Raw genomic sequence first — 14,363 nt, forward strand, 5'->3', positions numbered from 1 at the left:
AGCCTTCTGACGCCCACCCATTGGCCCGCATCGTTAAGGTAATTTTTGTAAGAATACAGCTGGTATAAAATGCACATCTGTGCGTCAAAACTACAGCTGACAGATTCATCTTCCTTGAATTGTGTAGAGGAAAAAAAAAATCATATTTTTAAGTTACCTTTTATAGGACGCACAAATACTTTTGGCCTTCTTTTTTAGGGACAAAAAATAATCTCGGGAGATTACGGAATTTGGTAAAGAAGAATTGCTAATCTAAACAAACCAATTAATCATTTATATCAATCAAAGAAGGCATCTTTTGCCCATGTAAACATAACGCAAACGAGCAAAGTAGGTTCACTTCCTGCCACTCTCACAATGACGCCCACTTAATGTTTTCTGCGACTCACAAACTTGCAAATCATTGACATGCAATACCAACGTCCATGGAAAACAAGATAACGTTTTCATTTTTGTATTCCAATGTATGACTTTTGTAATCATATGGGGCCATCAGTAGCCGCGGCTATAACATGGCTGCTTGGTTGGACAATGCACCAAAGGACAATAATCATTTGTAATCTGCTTATTATGTTTATTATGGTTGCATTGTGTGAATATTATAATCACATGGCAACAATAGCTGTTCATTTAACAGTGATAATGATTTTTTAATCTCACTCATTTTGACTTTCCATATAACGCTCCAAAATGACTCTACGCTTGTAGAGCAGAAGCAGCTGTGGTCTTACTGCTTATCATTATAAATACTAAAAAGAAAACTGCATTTTTTTATGATGACTTTCTGAGAAGTGCATTTTGAAGCTAATTAATAAGTCCCTGACTGTAAACGGTGATAAAATGATGGACGTTATTTGCCCTCCACCTTAAATACAGTTCCTAGAAAAGCACATTAAAAGGATAACAAACTTTCGTTTAATGAGTTTTTGCATCAAACTGCTTTATTTTGATATTTTATTGATTATCAAGCATTATCAAAGGGCTTCTCTCTTCAACAATATTTCATCCTTGTTTTGAGGCTTTAAATGGGTGTGCGCTTTAATGATTTTATAGCCCTGAATTTGCCTTCGAAAAAAAATGGGCAGCGCGTACTGCTATTTAGTCATACGGTTGAAATTAATTTTTCCGAGCCCGACCTTTGTTGACGGAAATAATCAACGAGTTTTAAGACATCAAGGGGTTGTTCTCGGAAACTGACAGTTTCAGAAGAAATCTAATTTGTTCAGTAGCTGTGAATGGCTGGCACAAAATGTTTTGAGATAAAAAGGAGAGCGTATTTTGTTGTTAAAACATTAACATTTCAACCAAGTGCTTTTGTAGCTCCTTAAAAAAAAAAGCCAGTTAAAAATATTAACTTGAGAAAAAATCTCACCCTAAGAATGATTCAGGATACAAACGTCACTCTGGAACGGATTAAATTCGTATAAGAGGTTCCACTGTATGTTAAAAGTATCAAAGTGAATTTTAGTTGTTTCAGCATCTTCAAGAGTTACATAGAGATATAATTTAAGAAAAAAAAAAAATTCTCCAAGGATATACACAACAACCGTGAACGTGATTCATCAACTTATCCCCATCCAATACTTGGCCCACTGTCAAAGAAAATGAAAAGAAAACAAAAGCGACAAAGTGTATGCGTTTGAAAAGAATTTAGCCTTGGGTTGTACCTTGGGATATTTTGTCTGCCATATGTCTTTTACTCCATTGTTGATTTCTTGTTAATAGCATCTTGCCAATATTCATACTGCACAAATGAGAAGATGTGAGCGCCTCGCAGGACTTGGACAAACTCTCATGGGTTGTTATTATTATGCTCAACACGGAAGTCTCACTTTTCAGTGTTGTACAATAGCTTACAGTCATCCCAACAGTATAGTATGCAGCTGGTTAGAAAACATGATTCGTTCACATTTTGCTGTAGGCCTGCACATGCAAATGTTTGTTCCGCTAAAAAAAAAAAAAAAAAAAAAAACGGATTGACTGAAGTCAGGGTCAGGCAGATTCTTTCTTTGTTTTCTTTTAATGATAAAACACAGGCATACAACACTTTTTTCCTGAAAAAAGCCTTTAATTTTCTCAAAAGCTGACAACGGGCCTTAAATTTCGGTGCGCCTTATACAGTGCATAACCCGCAAATTTTCATTTTTGCAGGATGAAAAAATAAAATAACTTCATTGCCATGTAAATTCTTTGTATTTTATCTCTGCATTTCAGTTAGAAATGTATTTTTTACAATTTTATACCGCCCTGTATGAAATTTCGATATGCTTCAATTTTGAAGCAATTTGTATGGAGACAAAGTGCAAAAACTGCGAGTCTTTGTGAAAGAAAACGCAATTTTATAAAATAAATCCAGAAAGATTTTTTTTTAATCAACAAACAATATCTTTTAAGGTTTTGGTTTGCAATTTGATTAAAAATATTCAACATTTAATTGAATCATAGTTTGTTATGTATTTATTCTTAGATTCTGATTGTCTATTTATAAAGTCTAACAGGCTTATCTGATTGTTTTGTTGACATTCCTTTCAGCACAGCTCCACCTGGTGGATGCATAACGCAACCTCAGCCACTACTGTAGCTTCTATTCTATGCTCTTTATAACGCAGTGCAGCATATAAATGAAATCTGCTTTACAATAGGCCATTTGTTGAAAGTGCACCCTATAATCCAGTACGTCTTATAAAACTGGTCATAAAACAGGTCTTTGGCTTTATAGCAGTGATGGACAAATGAAGAACTTGTGATATTTTTTGGACTCCTTGAGATCAAAGTTGCAGTCCAAATTAAACACATTTCCACTGTACTACTCTTCTGTTGTATCTTTCAAACAAGAGCACCACCTAGAGGAGAGAAAAAATATCACACATGCCTCAAGAAGCTTCATTTTCCCCATAACTACACTACAGCAATGTAAACAGATCTTGAAAAAGTAGTTTTCTGAAATGGCTGAAGACAACATGGATGTTGCACGGAATCAACTAACTGAAAATCTCATTTGGGGCATGATTTCAATTTGAAAGTTCCAAATCCACCGGAGGATCCACTGCAAATGACAACTGTCTCATCGATGGCCCCCTTAAGAGGTCTCATGGGAGGAAAAGAGAGGAGCTTTAAGTGAGTAAAATTGGCTGTGAAGCCTCCACTTCATCAAGTAAGTATTACCGAGTCGGTAAATTTAATATGCAGGTGGCGATAAATAATTGCCCTAAACTAATGGATTGGGCTCTGTATTAAACTTTTGAGGACATCTTGAAATAGATTTTACGCACGCATTTCATTGCTTCCCAAATAATCCTGCCGGTTGATCAAACACTATTTTTCTGCTTCGCATCTCCAAATGAGGGAAGCGAAAATGTACGGAAGCAGCCAAGCGGCGTGTAAATTCTGAAAGGTTTTATTTGAAAATGATTAGAAAGCAGGTCGGGAACAGTGCAGGATGCCGTCCAAGGTGGAGCAAGCGCAAGGTTGCTCCAGCAGACTAAGCGCACGCTTTGCCAAACTGGCATTAGGAAATCCTCAGGCAGGAGAACAGATGGAAGTCTGGGCAAAAGGAAAAAGGCGAACAGATAAATAGTTAAAAATTGGAACATAATGAAAGGAAGTGGGGCCCGGGCAAAACATTTTGGAAAAGCAAGGGACCGGCGTTCTGGCTGGATGGTATGCAAACGTGTTGAGGATTTAAACCAAAACAAAACAAAAACAAAAACTTGTGTTTTTATGCACAATTACAATGAATTTCAAATAAAAACTACCAGGATCAGATTTACTGAAAATACACACCTCAGGCTTTGAAATTTCATAAATGTGCCATTCACCATTTATGATGGAGAATAACTTACCGTATTTTCCACACTATAAGGTGCACGGGATTATAAGGCGCATCCTCAATTAATGACATATTTTATAACTTTTTCCATATATAAGGCGCACCCACGATTAATGACATTCAAACTTTTTCAATCACAATCTAGTAATACTCAAAGTAATAACAATAATAACTCAAATAATAACACTAAACTCTCAATAGCATAATAACTCAATGTCAATATGAGCAACCTTGTTCAACTGTAAACACACAAAAGAAACAGGTAAAGCTTACTTTATCACTTCATTCCCCATCTACGAATCCCAATCTCAAGATTGATCCATATATAAGGTGCACCTGATTATAAGGCGCACCATCAGCTTTTTTAAAAAAAATGTAGGTGCGCCTTATAGTGCGGAAAATACGGTAAATGCATGTAAATACTCATCATAAACTTAGAGAGTGAAAGTAACGTTATGTCGTCATTTTGAGCGATAAAAAGTTCATATTTGTGATGCGTTTTCACAAAATCAGACTTATGATTTTTAATATTTCTATATATGTGCGTGGCTGACAGATCAATTTTCCTCGAATGATGTTGAATAAAAACAAATTCCAATCTTTAAGTTACCATTTACAGGATTCACCCATATGTTTGGCCTTGACTTGGGGGGAATAAAAAGTGCATCTTATATCTCGGGAATTATGGTACAATAAAATACGTCTTTACTGTTGTTAATGGCTAAACATATTTTTCTGTCACTTGCACCTCAGAACGCCTGCACATTGCGATAATGATGCAAACTCCATAAAATTTTGTACTACATAATATTTTGCTCTATCATCTTGATACTGTATGTTCAGAATGTGCGTCTATTTTTATAATAGTGCCTCATTATCACTGCCCTTATTGTCCTATTTATTGCCTACTTTATTATTTGCTCTATTGTGTGGAATGTAAATCTGCTCGGGAAAGTGAAACAGAATAAGAATTTAATTGTGTAGTGTTACAATGCATAGGACACAGCAAAAGGTGGAAAACATGTTGCCTCCGTCACTTGTATTCTGGATTAAAGGAGAAGTCGTTTTTCGGAACCTCTTCTGGCCATGAAAAAGCGCTGTTGGTTCCTGAGCGTCTTGGTAAATGTAGTCGACAAAAAAAACAACAGAATAATTTCTACTCTCTTGCTGCTGCACGGTTGCTCGGCAACCACTTTTTCTTCGGGTAAATTAAAAGCCACCTAATCAACTATTCAGTGGACTAATGCTTTAAAAACTACAAATGGTTTCATACGGACGTCCCTTAGTATTCAGTTCAACCTCAATAGTCATTATCCTCGCATCACTTTTTTTTTTTTTTTAGGCTTTCCGTCGCTCAGCAACCACTTTGTTTTCAGTTACATTAAAACTCATCTAATGAACTATTCAGGAGTATAATGTTCTACATTCAATCTATTTCTTGCATCAGTGAAGCCAGTAATGGCTCCCAGAGCATTGTGGTGCACCGCATTTTTGCCTCAACCGCTTATACATCACCACCCTCGTAATAGTGCTGCACACGCAGATCAATGTTTTCAAGGGCTTGCAGCATTCAGCGGAGTACTTTACTCAACAAATTTCTAATATTTCCAGTTCCAGATATTTTTTTATTATTTGTTTATCAGATAAAAGTTTAATGGATTGAAGTTGATTCCGAAGCAAGAGATTGCAAATGATGACGTTTTTGTACAGGTCCTTGGATCCCTTGAAAAGGTGCCATTGTGATTAGTGCTGTCAAGATTATTTTTTTATTTTTACATTAAGAGAATGTAATTCATTATCTGCAATAAATTGATCTAATTCACCTGTTTTGTAATATCCTCATTTTTTAGCGAAATATATGCATACACAGACGCCCACACATTTATTGTGACGTGTTTTCAAAGAAGCAGTCTTACTTCGCTGAGATTAAATTGGAGTTATTGATGAAATTAAAAAACACATTTGACAAGAGAATTAACTGTAGAATTGGAATGTATAAATATCTCATTTTTGTTATTTTTGAGACACAATGCATACACAGCCACATACAAATATATATATATATATATATATATATATATATATATATATATATATATATATATATATATATATATTATATATATATATATATATATATAAATATATATATAGATATATATATACAAATATATATATATATATATATATATATATAGATATATATATACAAATATATATATATATATATATATATATATATATACATATACACACACACACATATATATATATATATCGGAATGGTGTACTGATATACTTGTATTCCAACTCATTATCTACTCATGCCGTATTTTCATATACAGTACTTTGATTACAATCTGTTGTAGGTGCTTTTCCTCGATAATGAAAGTCAAGACCTTGAGGCAGCTGTTTTAGTCGAAATCCCAAAACGGGAATCTGTTGAAAATGCATATTTTCGACAATCACTCAAAACTAATGTCCGTGACATAAGCCCGCTTTTGTGAAAACGCCTCACAGTATATACACACACATATATGTACATATAGACAGATGACATGAGCGCAGTGTGTAGGACAGCTGGAGAGTGTTCGTGAAGGCGACCCCAGGCAGGTAGGCCTTTTGGTTGCCGAGCGCTACAGCAGAGCCACCCGTGTGAATAACCTGGGTACTTATGAGTCATGACATGGAGGGGGGACTGAGGCAGACGGCCTGCGGGCAAAGCTTAGAGGGGGGCCGCACCAGCACAAAAGGAAGAACATGTCTGCAGGATGACAATAGCTGTGAGCAATAAGGAAGGAGATGGCCGCAGGGCTGAAGGAACACCTGAGATTCAACCGACAAGCAACAAGTGTCTAGTAAACAAAGAAAACATTTTTAAAATGTAACTTTCCGGAGATCATGCAACTCAATGAAAACAATAAAGTAAAAAAACAAAACAAAAAAGAAATGATGGAGGGATGCTACAGTATGTTTATGACCTGATAACTGATTCTTTCCTGGACGCAAGCAAGAATCTCAAAGTCCTAAAGACTGCTCTACGTCATTATTTCATCACCTCTTTGGCGTTTCTTGAAATATTTAATGCAGTTAAATCGTTGCAAACAAACTGCTTAGCTGTGAGAAGCAGTTTCTAAGGCGTGATAGAGATTCTCATCCACAACTGTTAATAATTACTTGTTTACACAACTTTAAGATGAGAACAAGTTGTCTGTTGTGTGAATATTACAAGCGGGTGGCTTGTCACTTCAACGACATGGTTCAAGCAATACCATTTGGATGCGTGACACGGCAGCGTAATGGAGGACGGGCGTATAAAGCGTGCATGAAACACGATATTCTCAGATTGGGATCAGGAACATACGATAAGAAAAAAATCTGACATGAACCAATTATCTGTCCATGCGGCTGTAGTGTAAGCAGGCAGATCAGATCACCCAGAAATGGGCTACGCAATTACGTACGTAATATTCTCTAACAATCCAAATGATCCCACACCTAGAAGCGTGGAACATTAAACCGCAAAGTTAGCAAACTTTTGTTACACGCTGCACATCTGTATGGTATCTTCAGTTTTTGTCATGTAACTTCAGTACCCTGAGATAACACACATCTTACTATCGTATTTTCTGTACTATAAGGCGCACCTTCAAGGAATGGCTTATTTTAAAACTGTTTTCATATACAGTACATGGTGAACCACATTATAAGGCGCATAGAAAAGAAGCTACAGCAATGACAGGGGGTCACGTTATGCATCCACTAGATGGAGCTGCGCTAAAGGGAATGTCAACAAAACTATCAGATAACTCAGTCAAACTATACAATCAAAAACAAAGAATAAAGATGAGTCTCTGTTGTATTCCCGCTTTTTTTCACACAAGTTCCCACCTAATCATAGTCGCTTATGTCAGCGCTGTGAACATTTGGAGAACTCATATTAACACTTCTAAGGAGATTGGAACATTTAGATCAGGGGTGTCACTCATTTTAGCTCCTGTCTCCTCTCACGTTCCAAAAACACGACACGTATACCGTCTATCCATCCATTTTCGAGAGAAGCTTATCCTCAGAAGGGTCATTGACTTGCTGGTGCCTATCGCAGCTCACTTTAGGCAGTAGGCGGAGGACATCCTGAACTGGTTGCCAGCCAATTGCAGGGCACACAGAAGAACAACCATCCACACACCCAATCACACCTAAGGACAATTTATTATGTCCAATACACCTGCTATGCAGGAGGAAGGAAACCGGAAAGAACCCGAGCGGGCTCAGGAAGAACATGCAAACTCCACACAGTCAGGCCAGAGCCAGCTGGATTTAAACTCGGGTGCGACACTCCAAATTATCCTTCGGTGTGATTGTGAATGGTTGTTTCTCTGTATGCCATGTGATTGGCTGCAAACCAGTCCAGGATGTCTCCCGTCTGCTTGCTGAAGACCCTAGTGAGGATAAGCTGCTAATGAAAATCGAATGGATGGACAGAGAAAGAAAAATAGCCCAGTCACGATATGCGGTTGTACAACTTCTTTTCAAGGAGTACAGTGAAGTGCAAAGAAACCTCAGTCTCATTTTAGAAACTGGGTGGCACCCACGTATTGAGATACATGACAGAAGAAGTAGAAAACAGACAAGTCTCGAAGCGATGTGTGCTAACTGCTCAATTGGGCATTGCTTGTAAAAGAAAGAATTGTTGTCCATTGATTATGGGCAGACGATTATGGACAAAGATTCGTCTCATGGGCCGTACGTTTGACACCCCTGATTTGGAGCATAGCTGATATAAACTGAAGAGACAAAGTAAAGAAAGTCTTTCCATTTCAAGCCCATCTTCTCATCCCAATTTCAAATAACGTGATGGACAACCAAATACTATTTGCTTGAACGCAAACTATCTATTACATTTTTACCCTTGTGTTGTTGTCGTTGCATCGTTCATGTTTATTTTGTCCTCGTTAGGATGGACGGTGCCCTCAGGAAAAAATAAACATATACAAAAAGCTGTGAAAAGATTGCTGGGTACCGAATCTGTTTAATGATAGTGTTTCTTGACTGTCACGTTGTTTTGCCTGAAAACGGCTGCAGTGGAATGGCGACGATTATACACTGAATCGAAAGCAAGCGACTGGTAAAAAACAGAACTGAAAAAAGGATTTGAATCCAAAAAACAAGTTCCAGCTTTAAATGAAATGGCGTTCCGAGTGGGAAACCCCCCCCCCCCCCCCCCCCCCCAACTCAGTGAATGAAAAACACTGGAGTAGTTTGTATAAATAGTGGAGAAGCAATAGATAACAGATTTTTTTTTTCTTTTTAATAAAGGCAGGCAGCTGTAGCTCTGTCTAGTTTAAGCATTGACTAGTATGTACTGTAGTCCAAAACAGGTCACGCACCGAGCAACGGGACATGACCGACCTCAAAGAATATCCACACTGCCCTCTATTGGGTGCAACATAAAAAAGGGGGAGATTACGTCAATGAAAATAAAATTACAGCTTCCCTGTACTTGCACTTAGTCCTCAATATTTAATTGAATCTTGAATGATTAGTCACCTTCTTCAACTTTAACTTCCTTATCACCCCCATTCTCTGGAGGGGGTGGGGGTATTGGCATTACCATTTTCTAGCCATCATCAAAACTCAAAGTATGCTGCTGTGTCCTACACTTTCTTAGATGTTATTTTTTCTTACAGTAAGGCAGCACTGAAAAAAGTGATGCATTGAATTTGCTCAACTTTATTTCATTTTCAAGTGTGCAAAATAAAAACACCCAAATCCATTTTTAATGGATAAAATAAGAAGGGACTAATATAAGAATAGGATTCATATTCTGAACATATTTGATGGACTGGAAGAAACATAACAGTGTTATGTTGAGGCTCATAGTTTGATGGGTGTAACACACCATACATGAATGCATTTTGAAAAGACATCTAATGTACGTATATATAGTGAAAGTTCAATTAGAATGCAAGGGATGCCAGCCAAATCTCTGCCAACACAGCAGAAGCAGACTTTTACCACACGTTGTGCTTCATATGCTCCGACTTCAGCAAACTAAGACAAATATGATCATTCTCCGTGAATAGTTGACAGGTAAGCATCGTCATCTTGCCATGCATGTTGTTTCTGCAGGCTAACCACTATTGATTTGGAAAATGCCGAGTGATGTTGCGCATGTCAAATTAATATTGCAATAGGTTCCTCTCGGACCATGGAACCCCTCCGGTGGGAAGCGAGAAGCTTTCCAGTTGGCATCACTGGCCTTTCTCCTCGAAACATAAACATGAAGTTAAGAAACGTTCTTTTAAGCCTAAGTGACTGATGACAGACCCCCCCCCCCAAAAAAAAAAAGAAAAAAAATCGATTTTACAACTATGAGTGCTTTTATTGCTTTTGAGATGACACAAATCAGACCCTGTTTCAACATGCTGGGTGAGGTGGTGGAAGGTTGTGCATCCAAGCAGGGAAGCTGGAAGCAAGGTGCGCTCAAAAATAGTACCTTAATATTAAGATGAACAGAAATAAAAGAATGAAGAAAATTGCATACAAAGTTACAAACAAAAAAACTCTTTAAAAAAAAAAAAACAATTACCAAAACACTTGATTGACAGACTCTGGGGAATACAGGGATCAAATGAAGACTAACGCAGAACAACAAGAAAATTGACAATGACCCGACAAAACCAGAATAGAACCAGGAAACTAAATACACTCAAAACTGACAAGACAACAAGGAACACCTAGGCAAGACACAATTAGAGCAGGAAGCTGATTTGCAGACACAAAGGAAGCAAGTTAATGAAGACAAAGACTAATGCAGAACAACAAACATCGACCGACGACACTAATCAGACTCGCCAAGCCCTGCAAATAAACATGCAACTAAATACACTCAAAGCTGACGAGACAACAAGGAACACCTTGGCAAGACACAATTGGAGCAAGAACCTGATTGGCAAACAAAGAGAAGCAAGTTAATGAAGACAAAGACTAACGCAGAACAACAACAAACATCGACCGACGACACTAATCTGACTCGCCGAGCCCTGCAAATAAACATGCAACTAAATACACTCAAAACTGACGAGACAACAAGGAACACCTTGGCAAGACACCTTTGGAGCAAGGAGCGGATTGGCAAAGCAGGTTAACTCGGAAAAAGACTAACGCAGAACAACAAAGTGTTTCTAGTTTAAATAAACATTGACAAGTTTTTTAATGCCCCCACGGCGATTTGCGGCTCAGTTTGCGGACCTATCATGACCAGAAAACAGGTAAGGTGTGATCGGTCGTTAGCTGAGCGCCGAGCAACTTTGATATCATTTTCAGTCGGATTAAAAACGAGCGGATGTTGCTGCTGTTTCATATTCCACAAAGCGGCGATGCCCTTGCACAGGTCCACACGAAATAGGTTCTCTTGTTTTCATCCGATGCCGGTGCTAAATCCCTTGTTGGAAAGCAGCGAGCAAAGAGAGACATGGGATAAAGCGGCCCGAAATTGTGATGAAAATTCACTCTGCTGAGAAGTGGAACTAAGGCTGTTTTCACTGTGATGATTCGGACTGGGCTTAGCTCCTCAGTCTTCAACAGTGTGAAAGGCACAAGTTCACCTCAGGAAAGCCCACAAATCCCATTCAAGTTGTCAGCTTGCAATCACAATAGCACAAACCTGCTATTCAACTCGATGATGTGTTTTGACTTGCACGACAGACAATAAGTCTGATTTGACCCAGTAAAGTGAAGCAATAACATTTGATGAGGAATTTACATTTCAAGATAATTGCTGAAAATATGTGAACATAGAATTTGGGATGATATTAATGATCATTTTGATCATGGATTGACATTCAGTGATTTCATCCGTCGATTAATCGATAAGGACATAATCTCAAACAGTGTCATGACAAAGTCAATTAGCACTCACTGGTTTGGTTCATAGAGTCAGAATCAGTAAAAAATAAATAAGATAGTTTTTTGCAAGTAAAAGTGATTGTTTACGCATTCCTCACATGTACGTATGTCTCTGCACAGCTCTTTCACTCACAGCCACAAGTGCACACTCTGCAAGTCTTCAAGTCGTTGCCAAAACTTTCCTATTATAATGCCCTGACTTCGTCGAACACAAACATTAAACTCAAGGCCCTGGGTCCAGATCCGGCCTGCGAAATGCTGATTTGACTACAAGTTTCTTGCTAAGATGTCAATCTTGCAAGTTGTTTATAACTTCCAAAAGTATGGAGGGAAAAAAAACAAACAAACATTTTTTTTGTCCACAGCCTCTCTTTTTGTACAGTTTTTACTGACCCCTGATTTCAACACTAGCTAAGTGTTCAACGAAGTTGAAAACGTATTCGACTTTACAGCTAGTCCGGCTCTCTGACACAAACTAACAACAATGTGGCCCACGATAAAAATGAGTTTGACAGCCCTGATGTCGAATTCCGAGGTGGTTTAGTTTTGAGCAAAAGTGCCTTCATTTGTGGCTGAACAAGACCGAGTAATACCAGGTTGTTAGGACTGCTTCAGACTCCATATTAGGCCTGAGTGTGGGAGTATTATTACAGTCCATCGGGTAGGCGGTGCTGTAAAGAGATGGTCTTGCACTTTTTTTTTCTTTAATCTAATTATAACACAGAACCGCATTTGCCATGTTACTGCAACTTAACTTTTACAGTTTTCTGCGTAGTTCATGTTTGATGCAACGGTCTCTTGGGGGGATTTTACGCGTTGAATTCGTCAAAGTCAGAAACGCAACGCTCGAGAAGCACAAAACCACCTGCTTCACACCTGTTAGCGAAATGAAGAAGGTGGCACACTTGAATGTTTCACGGTGGAGTTTTGCAAAACATTAGCATGCGCCGGCGCTGCCCGACAGCCAAATGCTATTTTTCCTCACCATGAGTCGGAGATGTCAGTTCTTATTTGACAGCTCATTTGTCAGCCCTTTAGGCTTCTGTTAGGCATCTTCCTCTCACTTTACGCTCATGCGGACCCTCCACCTGTCTTCTCAGGTGGAAACATCCCTGGACCCTGGCCCAGCAGTCCAACAGGCTTCTCGTGCCACACACGCACGCGCTCATGGAACGTGCAATCACCGCTGAGAAAAAATAAACAAACAAAACAAAACAAAACATCCAAATGAGACGGAGGTTGTTTTCTTTCTTTTTCCCACCCTTTCATTTGCATTTTCCCACTGGGATCCCAGCCAATTATTCTTATCATTTAACAGATGTGCTTTTCGCAAAGCGCATTTGAGATTATGCTATAATCAAGCGATAAGAAAAACAATAATTACTAATCCGCTATTAATTTGCCGCCTTTGTTAATCTTAATGTTAGATGTTTCCCAGCGGTAAACAGTTTTGCACATTCTCCTTCTATTTGAAGGGAGTACAGTGGAAAGTCAACATTATTATGCTGATCTCCTTCCCATGGGTCTTGTTCTGACAACTTTCCATCTACTTCAGCGAGCGCCTGAGGGGAAGCGCCTGTATGACACGAGTTGTTTATGGATTGCAGAAGTGGACTTTTCAAGTGAATTCAGCAGGTATTTTAATCTTATCAGCCGCGTGTAGCTTTTGATATGCAAACATAATCGCATAAACTCAAGATGTGACAATTGTACAGACTAAGCCAAACGAATGTTTCCACATTCTGGAGTTTGACGTTTTGTTGGTGTTGGAATGGGCAAGAAAAAAAAAAGTGATTCTAAATAAAAACTCCATAGATTTACTGCATCTGAATAGAAATACATTCCGATTACAATGACCTCAAACACATTAAGGGAACAATAAATTCTAGCTCTTAAAAATGTAAAGCATCAAAATTTGACAAAAAAAAAAGTTGCTTGGATCAAACTTTAGGTACATACTGCGAAGTTCTGTTTTAATGTTAGAATCTTACACTTCCCGAATTATTAGAACAATAACTGTAAAAAGGGATCGCATTGCATCTTTGGTCATTTCGCCCAAATGTGTCTGACGATAACGACATAACTTGTATCACTTGTCACAATGCACCGCTATATAAAATTCTGCAAATAAAATGCTTATTGAATGTTTTGCAGTTGAGTCACAATAACCCAATCTAACAATAAGTAGATCCATGTTACAATTAATTTGCTCATAATTCAAAAAACTAAATGTTTTCGTCCTGGGATTTAAAAAGAAAAAACATTACAGATACCTGCAAAAAGTTAAAACCTAACTGTCCTCATAGAACCACTACTCGAAATTCTCACAACCATGTTGTTCTCAGCGAGTTATCCACCTGTTCGATTTTTTTTTCTTTGAATCATTCTTTTAAAAGAACCATTAGAGAATCATGAATTTCTTATTCATCATCACATACACTTGCCAGCTTGTCAAGAGCAATTTGCACATCACAGTATAGTGTATAGTGGTAATTTTGCATACAATTGTATTTCTGACCTTCTGACCTATATTCAGCTTGGTTAAGACTTCAGTTAGTTTTGTAACACGGTTTTCCATTTGTGTACAGTTCGACCAAGTCTATAGAAGTTTACCTCCAAACAA

Source organism: Hippichthys cyanospilos, chromosome 5 (assembly GCF_059441005.1).
Source record: "Hippichthys cyanospilos isolate Australia breed blue-spotted pipefish chromosome 5, RoL_Hcya_1.0, whole genome shotgun sequence".
In the NCBI taxonomy this organism is placed as follows: Eukaryota; Metazoa; Chordata; class Actinopteri; order Syngnathiformes; family Syngnathidae; genus Hippichthys; species Hippichthys cyanospilos.